The following is a 20,000-nucleotide window of genomic DNA, read 5'->3' on the forward strand; positions in this document are numbered from 1 at the left end:
CTCTGTTTATTACAAATCAGATCACACTCTGCTCATTATTATTATTATTATTATTATTATTATTATTAGTATTATTATTATTATTATTATTATTGTTATCAATTTTCTCTTTTAATTATAAAATCATATTGTTTAATTAGTGTTACTCTCCCCATTGAATCAATGTAATAATAATCCTTTCAACCATAGGCACAAGGCCTGGAATTTGAGGGAAGTGGGATAGTCGATCACATCGACCCCAGTACTTGACTGGTACTCAATTTATCAACCCCGATGAAAGGCAAAGTCGACCTCAGCGGAATTTGAACTCAGAATGTAGCGACTGGCAAAATACTGCCAAGCATTTTGTCCAGCATGCTAACCATTCTGCCAGCTTGCCGCCTTAACAATAATAATATTTATTTTTATTAACTCTAAAAGCCATATACATTAGAACCCTCTCTGCTTCCACATGGAGGTGGAATCACAGTGTAAAAATGTATATCCTGCTTTTTGGTGTTTCCATCTTTGCCTTGACACTAACTTCATTGACATCACTTCAAGAGGAATGCATTGAAAAAGTCAAAGAATTTAATAAAATTTTATCTCTTTTATAATTAACATGATTGAAGTGTAAATTCGGAATCTTAAAGAAATCATGTGTGTCGTAAGCTTTTTGCACCAAAGAAGACGTAACTATTTTTCTCTTGTCACAAGTTACACAATTTAACGATTTTCATACCAACCCTCTTAAGACTGCCTTTGTTCTAAGTTAAAATCTTCCATCAAAGTTTCGTGTTAATTTATATACTAATAATGACAAAGTAATTTTAGTAAATTCTTCATTATTTTCAAAATTAATTGAAACAAACACAGTGTATTATTGGGTTGAGGAATAATTCATCAGCATTTTTTTTTTTTTTTCAAATTTAAAAATGCACACAGAAATAAAATGCATTGGCAAAATATTTTATGTTATTTAAGAGAGAATTTTTTGCTCTACAAGACAGTGTGTTTTGATTTTTTAAGAATTTTATTGATTTTTGTGTATTTTCAGGTCATTAAATTGAAATGTCAAGTGGACAAAACTGAGCATTTTCAACACCATTTGCTTTTTGCATTTAATCAAGGTGTTAAGGTCACTGAAGCTACTTGTGAGATCGTTATTCTATTATCAGTTTCAGTCAGAGACTGTGGCCATGTTGGAGCATCACCATTAAAATGCAAAAACAAACAAAGAAAAAAATCGAAGTAAACCTAAATATTTTTAATCATCTTTTATAATTTAATGAGACAAGAGAAGATGATGGCTCCATCTGTAGAAAGGGAGAAGCACTGAGAATAAATTAAATATTTGGCACAAAATCTTTTTGGAAAGAATGTAATCTACTGAGCTGATCTTTTTTTTTTTTTTTTGACAGTAGGTATATTCTGTAAGTAGTTTATCTTATATATATGTATATATGTGTGTTTATGATTTAAAATCCAAGTGGTCACTTCACGAAGGTCCCCATGATTCCATAATACAGAGTTTTACATAAATTTTGTTTATATATATATACACACACATTAGAATATACACCATATATATATATATATATATATATATACTAGAATATATATTATCTGTCTCTCCATCTATATATATATATAATATATATATATATGTGTGTGTGTGTGTATATGAGGATGAGGTTGCATACACACACATACACATATATATATATACATACATGTGTGCGAGTGTGTATGGACATGTGTGTATGTATGAGTATGTACATACACATATATGCTTGTGTGCGTGTATGTGCATGTACGTATGCATGTTTGTGTGAGTGTGTACATATGTAGGCATTGTGAACGCAGGAGGCTTATGTCTATGTATTGTGAGAACATGGTTGTGTGTATTTCATGAATTGGCCCCAGTTTATGACTAGTATCTACAAAATTCAACTCCTGTATATATTGTAGAAAACCACCACCAGACTATCAAACCCTGTGAGATTTCAACCAAACAATTCATATTAAACTAACAATGCTACAATTACAAAAACAACAGTTGTACAATACACATGCGTAAAGCCAACGAGAACCACATACATTTCAAGCTAAACATCAACAGTCTCCATATCACCACCCTTGGGTGTTTTATCAGCATTTTATCCAGTTCCTTATAAAAAAAACACAACTTCAAACATTGCTAATACAGGAGTATCTAATACAGGTTACAGAGATGTCTGCTTATAATTAGTATTATTGTATTGTTCATAAAAGCTCTGAGAAAGGTAGAGGTAAGAGAGAGGAAGTAATGTGTTGTCAAGTTAAGGTATACTGCAAATGGATTTTTATCGGGTATAATTACTTATATATTGAACCTGATACTAATTTTATGAACTTCATAAGTGGGGAAAATAAGGTTTATATCAGTGTATAGTGGCCGAGTTATCAAAATATCACATAGTATTTTAGTGTGATGTACCAATTCTTCATTTCACATTGAAACACACACACACACAAAGTCTGACCTAAGGTTTTGAGAAAACTATTTTACGCAAGTTGATGTGTATCATAAGTGAACCATGAACCAACTATTTGTAAAGCACTTTTTAATGCCACTCTTTCTATATATATTTGTTATTCTTTGTAAGCCTAGTACTTATTCTATCGTTCTCTTTTGCCGAACCACTATGTGTATACATTTTTTTGGGACACCCTGTATATAAGAATATACATTAAAATTATTTGTTGTCTATTCATACTTCCTTCCGGTTGTATAGTGCATGTACAGAAATGAAGTGACTCTGAAATGGCAGCCCTCCTACCAAATCGATGTTATTGGCCATTTTAAGTGTATATGTGTTCATTGTCTTACATATTCACACAAAGAATCATAGTGCGGAAAATTTGTGTTTTTGTCAACCACTCCACTCCAATCAACTGGTGGGGGTACAACAACACCAGCAACACACACATGCATAAATAATAAATAATGTCACCAATGCCCAGCATAATTTTGAAGTCCAATATGGCTTGCATGTCATCTCACAGATGTTTTTCATCCAAGTGGAATGATCCAAAGAAGCTGGGTAAGACATCTGGAGTCAGTAAATGTCCCAAATTCAAGAGTATGTCAATGTCAGGATATCTAGTTAGTTCTGGAGATTCTCAAACTGGCTCAAACCATTCCGTGCATGTTTTACATCAAAGTAGCCAACCAAAGATATATTTTGACGAATGCTGTCAAGACTTGCCCGGACTTGTGCCTGGGTGGGTAACTTTCCAGGGTAACTTCATGTCCAATGATCCTATGGCATGTGGAACCAAACTGGAAGTAATATATATACATATATATATATATATATATATATATATACATATATATATATACACATAATACCCCCTTTGGAGATTGCACTTAGAAAGTTCTCATTCCTTTATTGCCCACAAGGGGCTAAACATAGAAGGGACAAACAAGGATAGACAAAGGGATTAAGTCGATTACATTGACCCCAGTGCATAACTGGTACTTAATTTATCGACCCCGAAAGGATGAAAGGCAAAGTCGACCTCAGCGGAATTTGAACTCAGAACGTAATGACAGATGAAATACTACTAAGCATTTCGCCTGGCGTGCTAACGTTTCTGCCAGCTTGCTGCGTTGATTGCACTTAGAAAGTTCTCCTCAATGGCACAAGCCCAGGCAAGGTTGTTTATGGAAGACCAGCAGTCGTCCATGCATACCAGTCTCCCCTCTCCACACAACTGATGTTATCCAAAGGAAAGGCAAAGGCCAATACAGCTTGATATCAGTGATGTTACATATTTCTGCAGCTGAGTTTAACTGACGCAATAAGAAATAAGGGGTCTTGCTCAAGAACACAATACACAGCTTGGTCTGAGAATTGAACTCACAACCTCGCAATTGTAAGCCTAGTGCTCTAACCTATTTCTTTATTACCCACAAGGGGCTAAACACAGAGGGGACAAACAAGGACAGACATAGGTATTAAGTCGATTACATCGACCCCAGTGCGTAACTGGTACTTAATTTATCGACCCCGAAAGGATGAAAGGCAAAGTCGACCTCGGCGGAATTTGAACTCAGAATGTAACGGCAGACGAAATACCGCTAAGCATTTCGCCCGACGTGCTAACGATTCTGCCAGCTCACCGCCTAGTGCTCTAACCACTGAGCCATCCACCTTTACACACACACACACACACACATAAAACCTTATCAAAACAAAGTTATACTCACTCTTAGCAACAGAAGAATTTTGCAATGTTCAAAAACAAATTCTGTTTGCACACCTATGTGTAACTTGTCTCCTTTGATGTTGAAAGCTTTTAGTAGCATGTTGTTGTTGTTATGCTTCAAGTAAGCTGACCTATAATTAAAATCATTCTTGAGCTTCTATTTCTAGCAAAAAAAAAAATTCTATATTCATCAACTCACACACAACTGAATTACAAAATATTCATTGCAGTTACAAAAAAGACAGGTGGGTGGCATAGTTGGAATGTCTCTCTTAAATATTGTTTATCTTATAGGTATATTTTGTAAGTAGTTTATCTTATATATATGTATATATGTGTGTTCATGATTTAAAATCCAAGTGTGTCACTTCACGAAGGTTCCCATGATTCCATAATACAGAGTTTTACATAAATTTTGTTTATATATATATACACACAACACTAGAATATACACCATATATATATATATATATAATATATATATATATATATATATATAATATATACATGCATTCTATATTATATATATATATAAAAATATATATATATAGTAGAATATATATTATATGTCTATCTATCTATATATATATATATATGTGCTCTTCACATTTCTGAGAGCAATACTTTGCCTTGCTGAGCCATTTGCCTTTGGACAGCATCTGTGGTATAGAGACAGGGAGGATTACCTCATGGTCAGCTATTGGTTTAACATAAATCTTACTCGGGCATGCTTCTTCATGAAAAACTCTCAAGTAAGTGATGCATGGTGAGGCTTCACTGACAAAAGTCTTCACGTATGCACATACGCATGCACAGACACACACACATACATACATATATATATATATATATATACATATGAGAGGAATGACCACTATGTGGACAACCCTTATGCTAGAAGTAGGTCCGCTATGGTCTTACCATTAAGAAATGTTCTCAAGAAAAATTTAGTAAACACCAGAATGTAATCGAGCAAGACAAAAGAAAAGCAACAAAAATATGGATTATTCACATACATGTTTCACTATTAACATATTACGTAATTTTACTTACGCAATTTGTCTGTAGATCTTCGGTGTGACCATCCAAACAAATATAATTTGCAGAACTATATACTAGGACGTCTGCACAAAGTCAGATCTGTATATAGTTCTACCTATTACACTCATGATTACTATTCAAACATCTTCGTTTTGGTGCACCAAATTACCAAAAAAATATATACTGCAGAAAATAATTTACTGCAGTGGCATTTGCCAGTTAGAGAACGTTTCTCACCCTCATTATCCCTGTCTGGCCCCCGTTTTGGTGGCACGTAAAAGCACCATCCGTTCGTGTCCATTGCCAGCCTCGCCTGGCCTCCGTTGCCGGTGACATGTAAAAGCACCATTCGTTCGTGGCCGTTTGCCAGCTCTGTCTGGCACATGTGCAGGTGGCACGTAAAAGCACCCACTACACTCATGGAGTGGTTGGCGTTAGGAAGGGCATCCAGCCGTAGAAAAAACACTGCCAGATCTGACTAGGCTGATGACGCCTTCGGCTTCACAGACCCCAGTTGAACCGTCCAACCATGCTAGCATGGAAAAGGGACGCTAAATGATGATGATGATGATATATTATATATATATAAATCCTAAATCCTTAAAAATTTTTCAGCCCGAAGGCTCCGGCCATGCTGAGGCACTACCGTTGAATGAGCTACACTAGTATGTGAAACCACCTATGATACATGGCATTTGGTCAACAAGGGAGTTCAACGCCGCTGCTCACATCTGTGTTTCCTGCCGAAAAGTAGGTTCATAATATATATATATATATATATATACACACACACACACACACACACACACATGATATATATATTATATATATATTACATATATATATGTGTGTGTGTGTGTGTTGTATGTATATACATACATACAGATATATAATATAATATATATATATAAAAATATATATATATATATATATATATACATATATATGTATAGCAAAACAAAGCAGGAGACGTTGTTTATGTAATATCTAGAAACTAAATGTGTCAGAAACAAATCATTCTGTTTTGTAAACAAATTTATAAGTCGCAATTGTGCCAGAAATGCACATCAATAAAGGATTTTGTGAGTGCAGGAAGATTGTGAAGTCATCTTAGAAAATCAGGTAAATACCCTTTAGATAACAGAAAAATGGGACCGGCAAGCCTCCTCAGGAAATTGGGCTCGGCACCTCTCAAATTCTGGCTGAGCACTCTGAACCATTAAGCTAAGAGACCCCTGATGACAGGTTCTGTCCTTTTAGAATGTGAGAACATTTTGTAAAGAAATTTGTTAGTGCTACATGTGTTGGCATTCTACAGAAAATAAAGGAACTCGCAAATGCAGGACAGGTGTGAAGACAGCTTAGAAAATCAGGTAAGTGACCAACACAACTGCAGATTCAAATGAAGGACACCCATGCCCTATATAATACAAGTCTTCCTTGCAGTTTCCCTTTGTATACACAAGAATATCTATAGAATTCTAAATACTGGTTGTTGTGTGATTTAACCCTTTAGCATTTAAACCGGCCATATCCGGCCAAAAGTATTCTGCTTGTTTTATGTTCAAACTGGCCAGATCTGGTCTCTCACACCAACCCTACAATATCATCTTTAAAATTAATAGCTACCTCATCAAAATCTAACTACAAGATAATGCATGATTAGTTCAAAACAATGTGGATAAAAAAGCATTAATTTTGGCAGAATAATGTGAACATAAAGGGGGTTTTAAACTGATATATATATATATATATATATTATATATATATATATATCAACATTGAGGGTTAAAATTAATTAGTAAAATTAATTCAGTATGTGCAAAGTAATTTATTTTACTAAGCCATAATTATATAATATATTATATATATATATATATATATACAAATTGAGATAGGGGTTGTAAATGCAACCCTCCATGGGATAACATATATCCAATATACTGCTAGTGAAGTACCCAACAAAGTTAATACATAAATGTTAATGATTGCGATGCAATCAATTCATTTACTGTATTATATGGGCAAAGGTAAAATGATTTACCAAAATTACTAAACAAGATAAGAAAATGGAGAGAAATACAATAATATATATATATATTATATATATATATACATACATATATACACATACATATGTTTGTGTGTGTGTGTAAATATAAGGTTAGGAGCTATGAGCGGTGAATAAAGATTATTTGACTACGTGACTTTCATATGATTACAGCTGTTTTGCAATCTTCTTCATGTAGTATTAATTTCGGCATTCCAGAAATTATGTGTACACGTTTGCATTAATAAGCGCACTAAGCATTACAGAATACTCTTGTATATTTACAAGTTAATGCAAATAAAGAAAGCTAACTCAAACAGAAGGCTGTATTAAAGAATGAAGTCCATCAAAAGATGGATTACCATGGCAGATCTTGGGCTAATAATGTGATATAAAATATATTTGGCAGAGTAAAACTGCAGAAACCAATTATAATATATATATACATGTCTGTGTTAAGAGCAGAATATATAGCTGTGTTGTGTCCCTTTACATAGATAAAGCAACAAGATTAGTAATATTTGAACTTCTTATAATGTAGTGTTCACATCTGTCTATGTACATCATAGAAATATAAATGAAATTAGCAAAAGAATAAAAGTTTTTCTTTTTGGTGATTAGTGATGGTGAATGGGAGATAATTCAGAGTCACTTACAAGTGCAGGTGATGTGGCCTCAAGCACACAGTTGTAAACTTTTTAGGTAAGGGGAAATAATCCAATTTATCAGCTGAGTTATAATACAGACTGACAAAGAAATATATGTGTATATAAATATATATATAAATATATGCATGCGTGTGTGTGTGTATGTGTGTGTGTGTGTATGTGTGTGTGTGTGTGTGTGTATGTGTGTGTGGGTGTGGTGCTTTTCTTTTTAAAATACCAAAGTATTGATTATGAACTTCCATAGAGACTCATAGACCTTAGCATCTGTAGTTAGGGTCACACACTCATGAATGGAATTTGGACAGGTACAAACGATTATACAACATATAAATCTAGGTATATATATATATATATATATATATATCATGTACAAATAATATATTCATATATAAATTATATGTATAAGATGGATATCCAAATATATATATGTATATATATATAATTTTTATATAATGCTTTTATAGTTTCAATCATTGGCATGCTGGAAGCGAAATATAAGCAGCAATTTTGCAATCCTTTTTCTATTTCAGACATAAAGAAATCATTGGAACAGCAAAATTACTTGACTACTGCACTGAACAGAAAGTCAACAAATAATCTAAATGGTATAAGCAAAAACAGATGTGATCTGTTCACTGCAGCAAAAATGAAAATCTTTAAAACCTACATAATTAAAACTTCTATTCAAATACAAGATCAGAGAAATTTGGGAAATGCAGACACATTTAGAAGCACCTGTTGCAGAACAAATGCAGATTTGAAATTACTTAATATTAAATTTTATCTCATTTCTCTAATTTTGTTCTCATAGACCCCCACCCATTATTGTTGATTTATTAATCTTAATTCTATGCAAAGTGTTTGTTGTTTAATTTTTAATTAAAATTACTCCCCCCCACTAACATCACAAAAGGTCACACCTGAGACAGTCAAGGGGAAGTAACTCACATCTACCACCTAAGAGTTATTCACCTTAATGGCAGTGGAAGCAGCATTTATTTATGTGCGGGTGGCACGTAAAAAGCACCCACTACACTCACGGAGTGGTTGGCGTTAGGAAGGGCATCCAGCCGTAGAAACACTGTCAGATTTGACTGGGCCTGATGAAGCCTTCTGGCTTCACAGACCCCAGTAGAACCGTCCAACCCATGCTAGCATGGAAAACGGACGCTAAACGATGATGATGATGATGACGATGAATATCTTAAAATGTGAAAATACTGAGTCTGAATGAGTGCAGCAGCATGAAACCTTTGGTTGTTCAGTATCTTACTTGTATCACATCCTATTAGGCCTTGTGGCACAGACCACTTTCATCAAACAGGAATGGTGAATAAGTGTAATTAGTTAATGCACAAAAACTCATGAAGAGGAGATAATCTCAGTATTTCCAGGATTATCTGCCTTTCTTTGAAATTACTTTTATTTTTTGTTCATAACTTGTCCACCTTGGTCCTCTCCAAATCTTTGTTCTATATTTTTTTTAAATATATCATTCTCCGTCTTTATACCTAAAATATGCTCTTTTACTTATTTCAGTCATTTGACTGTGGCCATGCTGGAGCACCACCTTTAGTCAAGCAAATCAACCCCAGGACTTATTCTTTGTAAGCCTAGTACTTTAATCTATCAGCCTGTTTTTGCTGAACAACTAAATTAATTGGATGCAAATACACCACCATCGTTTGTCAAGAGATGTTGGTGGGGGGGGGGATAAACTCAGACACACAAGCATATACACACACATACATATATATACATATATATGATGGGGTTCTTTCAGTTTCCGTTTACCAAACCCACTCACAAGGCATTGGTCAGCCCGAGGCTATAGTGGAAGACACTTGCCCAAAGTGCCATGCAGTGGGACTGAACCCGGAACCATGTGGTTGGTAAGTAAGCTACTTACCACACAGCCACATGAAGATTTCTTAACTATCTCCTTTCACATTATAGCAAGTTCTCCCCTTTCATTATTTTATTATTTTACTTCTGTATCACAATGCTGCAAGCAAACTACAACACTCTTCTTCTATATATTTTGGGCCTGGCATGCTAATGGTCCTGCCAGCTCGCCACCTTCTGGTGCACATTAATATTGGCAGACAAATTCTTTGGTGGTGGTGGCATGGTAAAATGGTAACACCAGGTCTATGGTGCAAAATAGTTGTTAAAATCCCGAAGATCGGAAAAACAACGAAAACACTAAATGCATGTATGGGCCTAATACAAAGTTAATGCCACACAGTTAATGCTAAACTTAGTGAGAACCTCTTGAACATCATGAAACCTTCTTTCTTTCAGATCCAGAAAACTGATATTAAACAACAATCCTACTGTCACCGGCAACCCATCTTCTTGTAGGGAAGAAATCTTCAGGGGCTGTTATGAGGAAAGGTTAGATGAGGAGAGATTGCAGGTATGTGTATTGTGTGCAAGAGGTAAAATGGAGGGGAGCCTCAATCAAATTTTTCACCGGCATTGATCATAGGTTTATATTCTTTTGCATGAGTAGAATAGACATAATTAATTTAGAAATGATAAAATAATTGAGGTAACCAGAATGTGCGTGTATGTGTGAGTGTGTGTGTGTGTGTGTGTGTGGTAGAATGATTAAACTAAGATTAGTCACGTTGGCTTTCTCTATATATGCATTGCAATAAAGACTGCTTCTATGAAGTGCTCTTGCAAATGCCTCAATAACAAATAACTTCGTTATCATGGTTAGGGATTTTAATGGATGTAGTGCAAGGAAAGAAAAGAAATCGAAATATTTGGAATTCTGTGATGTAAACGACTAAATCCTTTGCAACACTAACTTCAAGAAACCTGATTAACTACCATGGAAGGAAACAGACAAATTAAAGAGACTTTATACACTCAGCAGAATAGGAAAATGGTTGTGAAGAATCACGGACATCATGAGTGACTTTAGAGTAAGACAGATTCAGAGACACAAGACATTATGGAGAAGAAGGTATGGAAGCTGAGAGGCAACATTGCCGGACATAATATTCAGAGAGGCTCTAAGTAACATGTATGTAAAAGAGGAGGAGATAGAAACCTTCTACATACAGAACAGATGAGAGTTTCTACGAGAAGGAGGTATGGAAGCTGAGAGGTAACATCAGATCCAGAAAACAGATATTAAACAACAATTCTACTGTCACCGGCAACCCATCTTCTTGTAGGGAAGAAATCTTCAGGGGCTGTTATGAGGAAAGGTTAGATGAGGAGAGATTGCAGGGATGCTGGACCAATTGTCTGTGTATTGTGTGCAAGAGGTAAAATGGAGGGGAGCCTCAATCAAAGAGGCTCTAAGTAACATGTATATAGAAGAGGAGATAGGGACCTATTACATAAAGAACAACTAGGAGTTTATGCAAGAGAAATTACTGTGAATGACATACAAGGTCTGTGATTGGAGCAAGGTAGCAGCCTTGCTCCAACGTGACATGGGAGCGGAATGGTTCAAGTTTGATTCCACTATGCCCTGGCACCTTGGGAAGGGAAATTGGGTGGAAGCCCATCAGATGCATTGTATGCTGTAACCCAAAAGGGTCCAGTTCTAATCACACCAATTCTACTGAGAATTGTATTAAGGGTTCACATGTCTAAGGAATATTCAGCCATATAAATACATAAATGATATATTTTTCCACATATAAGTATCTTTATAGATGATGTCTTTGGTTGTTTATGGATGATGTAGGCTGTCAGCTTCTCTTTACTTGGTATTTAACCATATTGTCTCACAAGATAACATCTCACGGAAATGAAAAGAGCAAAATAAGTCTTGGGTCTGAAAGGATTTCTTAAATGAGAGATAATTTGTTTTGTACTTTTAATTAATTTTAAAAACTAATGAAGAACGTGAAGGGATTTAGTTAAATAACTAAACAGGTCATTAATAATCCTTTCTACTATAGGCACAAGGCCTAAAATTTTAAGGGGAGGTCTAGTCGATTACATTGACCCTAATGTTCAACTGGTACTTATTTTATCAACCCTGAAAGGATAAAAGGCAAAGTTGACTTCAGTGGAATTTGAACTCAGAACATCAAGATGGATGAAATGCTGCTAAGCATTAGACAGATCGTTGATAATAACATCTTAGATACATACATTTATATAAATAAGTATGTGTGTGTGTGTGTGTGTATCTGCATATATGTTGTTACAAAAGTTCTTTGTTTAAAAACATCGCAGAAGGTTTATATCTGATTTAAATAGGAACACTTTCAGGTAGGGTTTTCTATTATAGATCTTGGCAGATTGTTATAAAAGAAAGGTTTCAAATCGGATTTAAATAAAAACTGGCAAGCATCACTAAACTAAAACAGCAGTATTTTATTGTAATCCATCCAAATTAACTCTCATGGTATCCCGAGGATGAAAAGCTGAAATATAAAACATTTAGGATTGTAGGAAGCGGCTGCTGATGTTGGACCAAAAGTCTTGTGAATTGAATAAACCAATCTATATCTTTAATGGAGGCATTTCTTTACTGAGTCACCACATCAAACTGTTAGAAACTTAGGGGAAGGAATTCTAAAGGAATGAGTTGTTAGTAATGATAATAATAATAATAATAATCCTTTCTACTATAGGCACAAGGCCTTAAATTTGAAGGAGGGGGATAGTTGATTACATCAACCCTCAGTGTTCAATTAGCATTTATTTTATTGACCCTGAAACGATGAAAGGCAAAGTCGACCTCGGCAGAATTTGAACACAGAACGGTAAGACGGACGAAATGCGGCTAAACATTTTGCCCATGGTGCTAATGATTCAGCCAGCTCACCACCTTAATACTACTACTACTACTACTACTACTACTACTAGTAATAATAATGATAATAATAATAATAATAATATTGGGCTAGATGTTTAGTTTAGGTATAAAATTTTCTACTGTGAGTCCAGTCTGATAGATGTGAAGATTTGAAGTGAAACCAGTAGAGACATTGTCATTATCATCATCACCATCACCCCTTTAACATCCATTTCCCATGCCAGCATGGGCTGGACAGTTTGGCAGGAGCTGTCCAGTCACCAATTGCCTGCTTTGACATGGCTGAATGCCCTTCCTAGTGCCAACCCTTTAAAAGAGTGGACTGGGTGTTTTTTTTACTTGGCAACCAGTACCAGTACTTTTTACAAGGCACCAGTATCAATGCTTTATACATGGTTCCAGCAGCAATGCTTTTTATGTTGCACCATCACTGACAGGGTCACCAAATACCTCGCAAGACAAAACAATATTCTGATTAACCCTTTAGTGTTTAAACCGGCTATATCCGGCCTATATATTCTGCTCATTTTATGCTCAAACTGGCCAGAACCAGTATCTCACACCTACCCTGCAATGTCATTCTAAAAATAAACCATTACATCTTCAAATTTTGAAGCTACAAGATAATACCAGATTAATTTTTTTAATGTAAATGAATAAGATTATTATTGACATATTATTTGAACGCTAAAGGGTTAATTAGCATGGTGTATGAGCAAGGTCTCAGCACACAATGTTGGTGCGCCATAGTCATGATTATCATTGTTTTAATATTTCTCTTTTAATGATAACATGGATGGTTCAGGTTTACAGTTGAAGATATCATTGTCATAACAACCAATTTGTATCATCTGCTGATCACACAGCCACGCCAGCCTCATAAATATCTAAATAATAGTGTTTCTTGTTGTGACAAGCTCAAGGTAGACTTCGTCAAACTGACCTCAATATTTGGTACCTATTGATTGTGGAGGCACGTGGCCTAGTGGTTAGAGCAGTGGACTCGCGGTCGAGGGATCGCGGGTTCGAATCTCAGACCGGGCGATGTGTATGCTTATGAGTGAAAACACCTAAGCTCCACGCGGCTCCGGCAGAAGGTAATGGCGAACTTCTGCTGACTCTTTCGCCACAACTTTCTCTCACTCTTTCCTCCTGCATCGAACAGCTCATCTGCGACGGACCGGCGTCCCGTCCAGGTGGGGAACCTATATGCCAAGAAACCAGGAAACCGGCCCTTATGAGCCAGGCATGGCTCGAAAAGGAACAAAACAACTTATTGATTGACTTTGGGAAACAAGAATGAAAAGTTGTCCATCATGGTATTTGAACTCAGAATATAAAAGAATCTAACAAAATATTGCTGTCAAATTTTGGCACCAGACCAGAATTTCAGTGAATTACATTGACTTCAGTACCAACTGGTACTTATTTTATCAGCCTTGTAAAGATGAAAGGCAAAGGCGACCTCAGCAGAATTTGAACTCTGAGTGTATAGATGGATGAAATACTACTGAGCATTTTGCTGGGTGTACCTTCACCTTCAATTCCCCAACCCAATGCCTTCATAAAATATATCAATAATAAATCTAATTTTCACACAAGGCCAGCAATTTTAGGGGGTGGAGTTAGCTAATTACATCAATTGTAGGATTTGGTTGATATTTTATTTTATTGATCCTCAAAGGATGAATGACAAAATTGACCTTGGCACAATTTGAACTCAGAATGTAAAGAACTGGATAAAAAAGCTACCAAACATCTGTTCAATGTGCGAACAATTCTGCAGCTCACTGCTTCAAATCATGTAAACTATAATAATAATAATAATAATAATAATAATAATAATAATAATAATCAATATAATGAAACAGTAATTATAGTCGTTATGTGAGAGCAAAGCTGTTTTTAATGGTTGGTCGAATAAGGAAAGGCTGCACTTTATGACACTTTATGCTGTGTCCAAGACCGATGAGAGAATCTCAATCCTCTGATCAGGGCAATGGATGAAGTCTGCTACACAGTTTTCATTTACTTAATTTGAAGTTGAATATTTTGGACTTGCTAAGCACAGAGCCATACCTCCACCAAATGATAAGGGTCCAGGGTTAATTAATTTAACGAGATGGCAGTTAACTAGGGATGAGACATAGGATTTGTACCATCACAACATGGTGTGTGTATGTGTGTGTGTGTGTGTGTGTGGTGTGTGTGTGTGTGTGTATGAGGGAGGGGCTTAATGCATCTTTATTATAATCATTATTATTATTTTCAAGATTCTGCGAACTGGCAGAATCGTTAGCACACCGGGTAAAATGCTAAGTGGCATTTCATCCAGTCTTTACGTTCTGAGTTCAAATTCTGCCGAGGTTGATTTTGCCTTTCATCCTTCTGGGGTCGATGAAATAAGTACCAGTGAATCACTGGGGTCGATGTAATTGACTAGTCCTGCTAGTCCCATTCCCCCAAGAATTTCAGGCTTTGTGCCTATAGTAGAAAGGATTATTATTATTATTATTATTATTATTATTATTATTATTATTACAACTACTATGATAGATTAGATAGTTAACTTGGTAAGAATTTGATCTACGAAGAAAACAACAACTGTCCTGTTTCAGAGGAAATTCAAGAGAATTTGGAAGAAAAATCAAGAAATGGCAAGAAATATAGCAGTCTGCAGAGGTAGGTGACAGAAATGTTAAGAGAATTCAGCAGAAAAGAAGAGGAATGCAAAAAGAATCAGAACTGGCGACATGGGAAGATAGGAGAGTATATAAAAAACAATATTTATTATCTAAAGACTTTCTTTTGCCCTGAGACTGTAAATCTAATATTAAAGTCATTCCAACAGTGACCACTCCATCTATTTTCAGTTATTTTGTTTTGTTTTGTGTTTAAAACTACATTTAAGAATGTGTCCTTCTCAATTTTAAGACAGTCAAATGTAATTTAAGAGAGGTCTCATTGTTATTTTGATGCTGTCCCTTTGACAGAAGGATGGGAGCATTGTTTAACCCTGGGTCAGCTCTCACCAAGCAGGCCTATGATCAAAGATATTTAAGCCCTGGCCATTCCATCAGATTCTTCAGCCATAATATATCTTATTATCTAATATGCCCTTCTCATGTTTAAGATGGTGAGATGTGATTAGGTGCCTATATCTAGAAGGTTCACATCTGTTCAATGTGCGAACAATTCTGCAGCTCACTGCTTCAAATCATGTAAACTATAATAATAATAATAATAATAATAATAATAATAATAATAATAATAATAATAATAATAATCAATATAATGAAATAGTAATTATAGTCGTTATGTGAGAGCAAAGCTGTTTTTAATGGTTGGTTGAATAAGGAAAGGCTGCACTTTATGAACTTTATGCTTTGTGTGTCCAAGACCGATGAGAGAATCTCAATCTCTGATCAGGGCAATGGATGAAGTCTGCTACACAGTTTTCATTTACTTAATTTGAAGTTGAATATTTTGGACTTGCTAAGCACAGAGCCATTTTGCTGAGAACCACTTGAGGGTTTGCAAAGAAGGGAGATGTAGGGTGGCTGGGGGAAATAATTTAATTAATTCCTCTCAATAATCATGCTATGTCGTTTTGTCTAATGTTACTGCATCTAACGTTTTTTGTCCATGTCTTTTGGTCTGACATCATTTTGTCTAATGATTTTTTTGTCCAATGACAAATCATATCAATAAAATTCTCAATAATTATTTAATTTAATGTTCACTTTGTTTTCTAAAGAGTTTATTTAAAATTGGGCAAGAAGTCGTTGGACAAAAAAAATGTCAAACCAAAAGACGTGGATGAAGTGATGTTGGACAAGAAGTCGTTGGACAAAATATGTCAACAAAAGACGTGATGAAGTGATGTTGGACAGAAGTCGTTGGACAAAAGATGTCAAACCAAAAGACGTGGATGAAGTGATGTTGGACAAGAAGTCGTTGGACAAAAAATGTCAAACCAAAAGACGTGGATGAAGTGATGTTGACAAGAAGTCGTTGGACAAAAAATGTCAAACCAAACGGGACGTGGATGAAGTGATGTTGGACAAGAAGTCGTTTGACAAAAAATGTCAAACCAAAAGACGTGGATGAAGTGATGTTGGACAAGAAGTCGTTGGACAAAAAAGTCAACCAAAAGACGTGGATATGAAGTGATGTGGACAAGAAGTCGTTGGACAAAAAATGTCAAACCAAAAGACGTGGATGAAGTGATGTTGGACAAGAAGTCGTTGGACAAAAAAATGTCAAACCAAAAGACGTGGGAGGATGAAGTGAGTTGGACAGAAGTCATTGGACGAAAAAATGTCAAACAAAAGACGTGGATGAAGTGATGTTGGACAAGAAGTCGTTGGACAAAAAAATGTCAAACCAAAAGACGTGGATGAAGTGATGTTGACAAGAAGTCATTGGACGAAAAATGTCAAACCAAAAGACTGGATGAAGTGATGTGGACAAGAAGTCGTTGGACAAAAAAATGTCAAACCAAAAGACGTGGATGAAGTGATGTTGGACAAGAAGTCGTTGGACAAAAAAATGTCAAACCAAAAGACGTGGATGAAGTGATGTTGGACAAGAAGTCGTTGGACAAAAAAATGTCAAACCAAAAGACGTGGATGAAGTGATGTTGGACAAGAAGTCGTTGGACAAAAAATGTCAAACCAAAAGACGTGGATGAAGTGATGTTGGACAAGAAGTCGTTGGACAAAAAAATGTCAAACCAAAAGACGTGGATGAAGTGATGTTGGACAAGAAGTCGTTGGACAAAAAAATGTCAAACCAAAAGATGTGGATGAAGTGATGTTGGACAAGAAGTCATTGGACGAAAAATGTCAAACCAAAAGACGAGGATGAAGTGATGTTGGACAAGAAGTCGTTGGACAAAAAAATGTCAAACCAAAAGACGTGGATGAAGTGATGTTGGACAAAGTGACATCAGACGAAAAGTCAGGTCATGCTCAATAATTACCAAAGACATCGAACATTTGCAATCAAACATGTATCAGCTTCCTAAGAATTAACTTCTCACTCAGCAGCACACCACCAAAAAAATGTACAAATAAATATTTACTTGTAAGCTCATTTCTTTCTTCTTCTTCCTTCTTTCTCTTCATTTCTCCATTCACTTCATTCATTCTTTCACATTCACATAATTTTGCCAAAATTAATACTTTATTATTCACATTGCATTGAATTATTCATGTATCATCTTGTAGCTATGAGACTTTGATGGGGTAACTGTTTGTGAGAGAGCCAGATCTGGCCAGGTTGAACATGAAAAGGAAAGATTATTTTAGCTGGATATGACCAGATAAATGCTAAAGTGTTAAATATTTAACCCTTTCATTACTGTATTTATTTTGAGATGTTCTGTGTTTCTCTTAATTATTTTAGATATAACAAAGAATTTAATAATAACTTCACTTTCATTTAGCTAGTGTTAGGAATATAAATTGTGACTATGGTTTGGTGGAAGATTTTAATTCAAAACTTATGAAAACAAGACATTTGTACTACAGAGCCAGAGGCGGTTTCAGCCGGGTTGGTAACGGAAGAGTTAAGTAAAGATATGGATAGTTTAGCTATGAGATATTGATTGATTAGCTTGATATATATATATATATATATATATATATATATATAATTTAACAATTAAGGATAACCTCTTAATAAGGAATCTTAACAAGAATTATCAGGTAGTTAGCGTGAAAAACCTCATAAGAGAAAAATTCGAAAATAATTTTTTCACATGAAAATATTAATTTATTTATATGTATAGAGGCATTATTACACATTACATTTATGTGTAATAATTCCCTCTATACAATATAAATATATATATATATATAATATATATATATATATATATATACATACATACATACATATATATTAGTGTGAGTGTGTGAGAGAGAGAGAGAGGCAGAGAGAGGGAGCCAGAGCGAGAGAACTGCAAAGATTTTGTAATAAAATACCTGCAGATACAGTTATTATAGGGCTTTCAATATCTTCTAAATTAATTGGTTGAGATACTACTGGACTTCTACAATAAGATTCAAAGACTGAACACTGAACTGTTCTGTCGAGGATTTCTCAGAAATATTAAAAATTTCTCCAAGAAGATATGTGTAGATCTTCTTCGGAAATCCCTTTTGTATAAAAATAAAGATATAACGAATTTGTAATCAACATTATTCTTATGTACAAAAACATTTCAACAGGCAGGGCCAGGTAACATGTGTTACATCAAATTATGATACATGTATGTATATATAGATCAAATTATAAGTTACATATATATATGTATTATCTCAAATACCAAACTGTTAATCCCTGTTATATATATATATATATATATATATATACATGTTATATGTTTAATTAGTTATTCCTAAACACCTTTTCTTTTGCCATTTTAAAATAATTATGGTTATTTTTAGAAAGTTGTTTTTTTTTATCTAAATGGAAAAAAAGAAAGGTTAATAATTAGTGATAATAATTGTTGTTAATAATTAGTGATAAATGATTAATGAATAAAAGTAAATTAAAATGATGACTAAGCCAGTCATCTTGTTTAGATCATTTAGAATTAAAAGATAAAACAAATCTACAAATAAACTTTAAATAAAAAGAAAATAATAGTCTAACTTAGACTAAAGTGTAATGTAGAAGTTGCTACTAACAACTGTATAGGAAGAAAATGTTTTCCTATAAAATAGAAGTGTGTTGTTTCAATAAACAGGTTTAAAGATAATGTTTTGTAAACAGGATAGGCAGAAGAAAATATTTTTTTAACAAGCAAGACAGGAGATAATGATGTTTTTTTAACAGGTAATGCAGGAAACAATAATATTTTTTTTAACAGGAAACGTAGGAGGAAACAATATTTTTAACAGGAGACTCAAGAAAAAACAATTTTTTTTTTTTGATAGGAAAGACAAGACAACGATATAATTTTCAGGGGAAAGATTGCAGACCATGTATTTTTTAACATGAACAGGAGAAAGCAACGATATTTAACAGGAAAGCCAAGAGACAAATATTTTTTTAACAGGGGGAGATGGGAGATAATTTTTTTTTTAACTGGAAAGAGGGGAAACAACAATTGATTTTAACAGGAGACAATATTTTTTTTAAAGGAAACACAAGCAACAACAGTTTTTTTTTCAAAGGGAAACACAGAAGACAGCAAAGA

General features: G+C 34.6%; 1 long non-coding RNA gene across 1 annotated transcript in view; it reads right to left on the bottom strand.

Annotated features, from left to right (window-relative positions):
* Positions 1 to 19,657: 19,657 nt before the first annotated feature.
* LOC118767763 overlaps positions 19,658 to 20,000 on the bottom strand; it is a 2,292-nt gene continuing 1,949 nt past the window's right edge. Inside the window, exons 1-2 of the long non-coding RNA XR_005003675.1 lie at positions 19,843 to 20,000; positions 19,658 to 19,705 (exon numbers count right to left, since the gene is read on the bottom strand). The exon at positions 19,843 to 20,000 is cut by the window's right edge and continues 1,949 nt beyond it. This is a non-coding gene — a long non-coding RNA (uncharacterized LOC118767763). The remainder of the gene's footprint in view (positions 19,706 to 19,842) is intronic.

Source organism: Octopus sinensis, linkage group LG24 (assembly GCF_006345805.1).
Source record: "Octopus sinensis linkage group LG24, ASM634580v1, whole genome shotgun sequence".
Classification (NCBI taxonomy): Eukaryota; Metazoa; Mollusca; class Cephalopoda; order Octopoda; family Octopodidae; genus Octopus; species Octopus sinensis.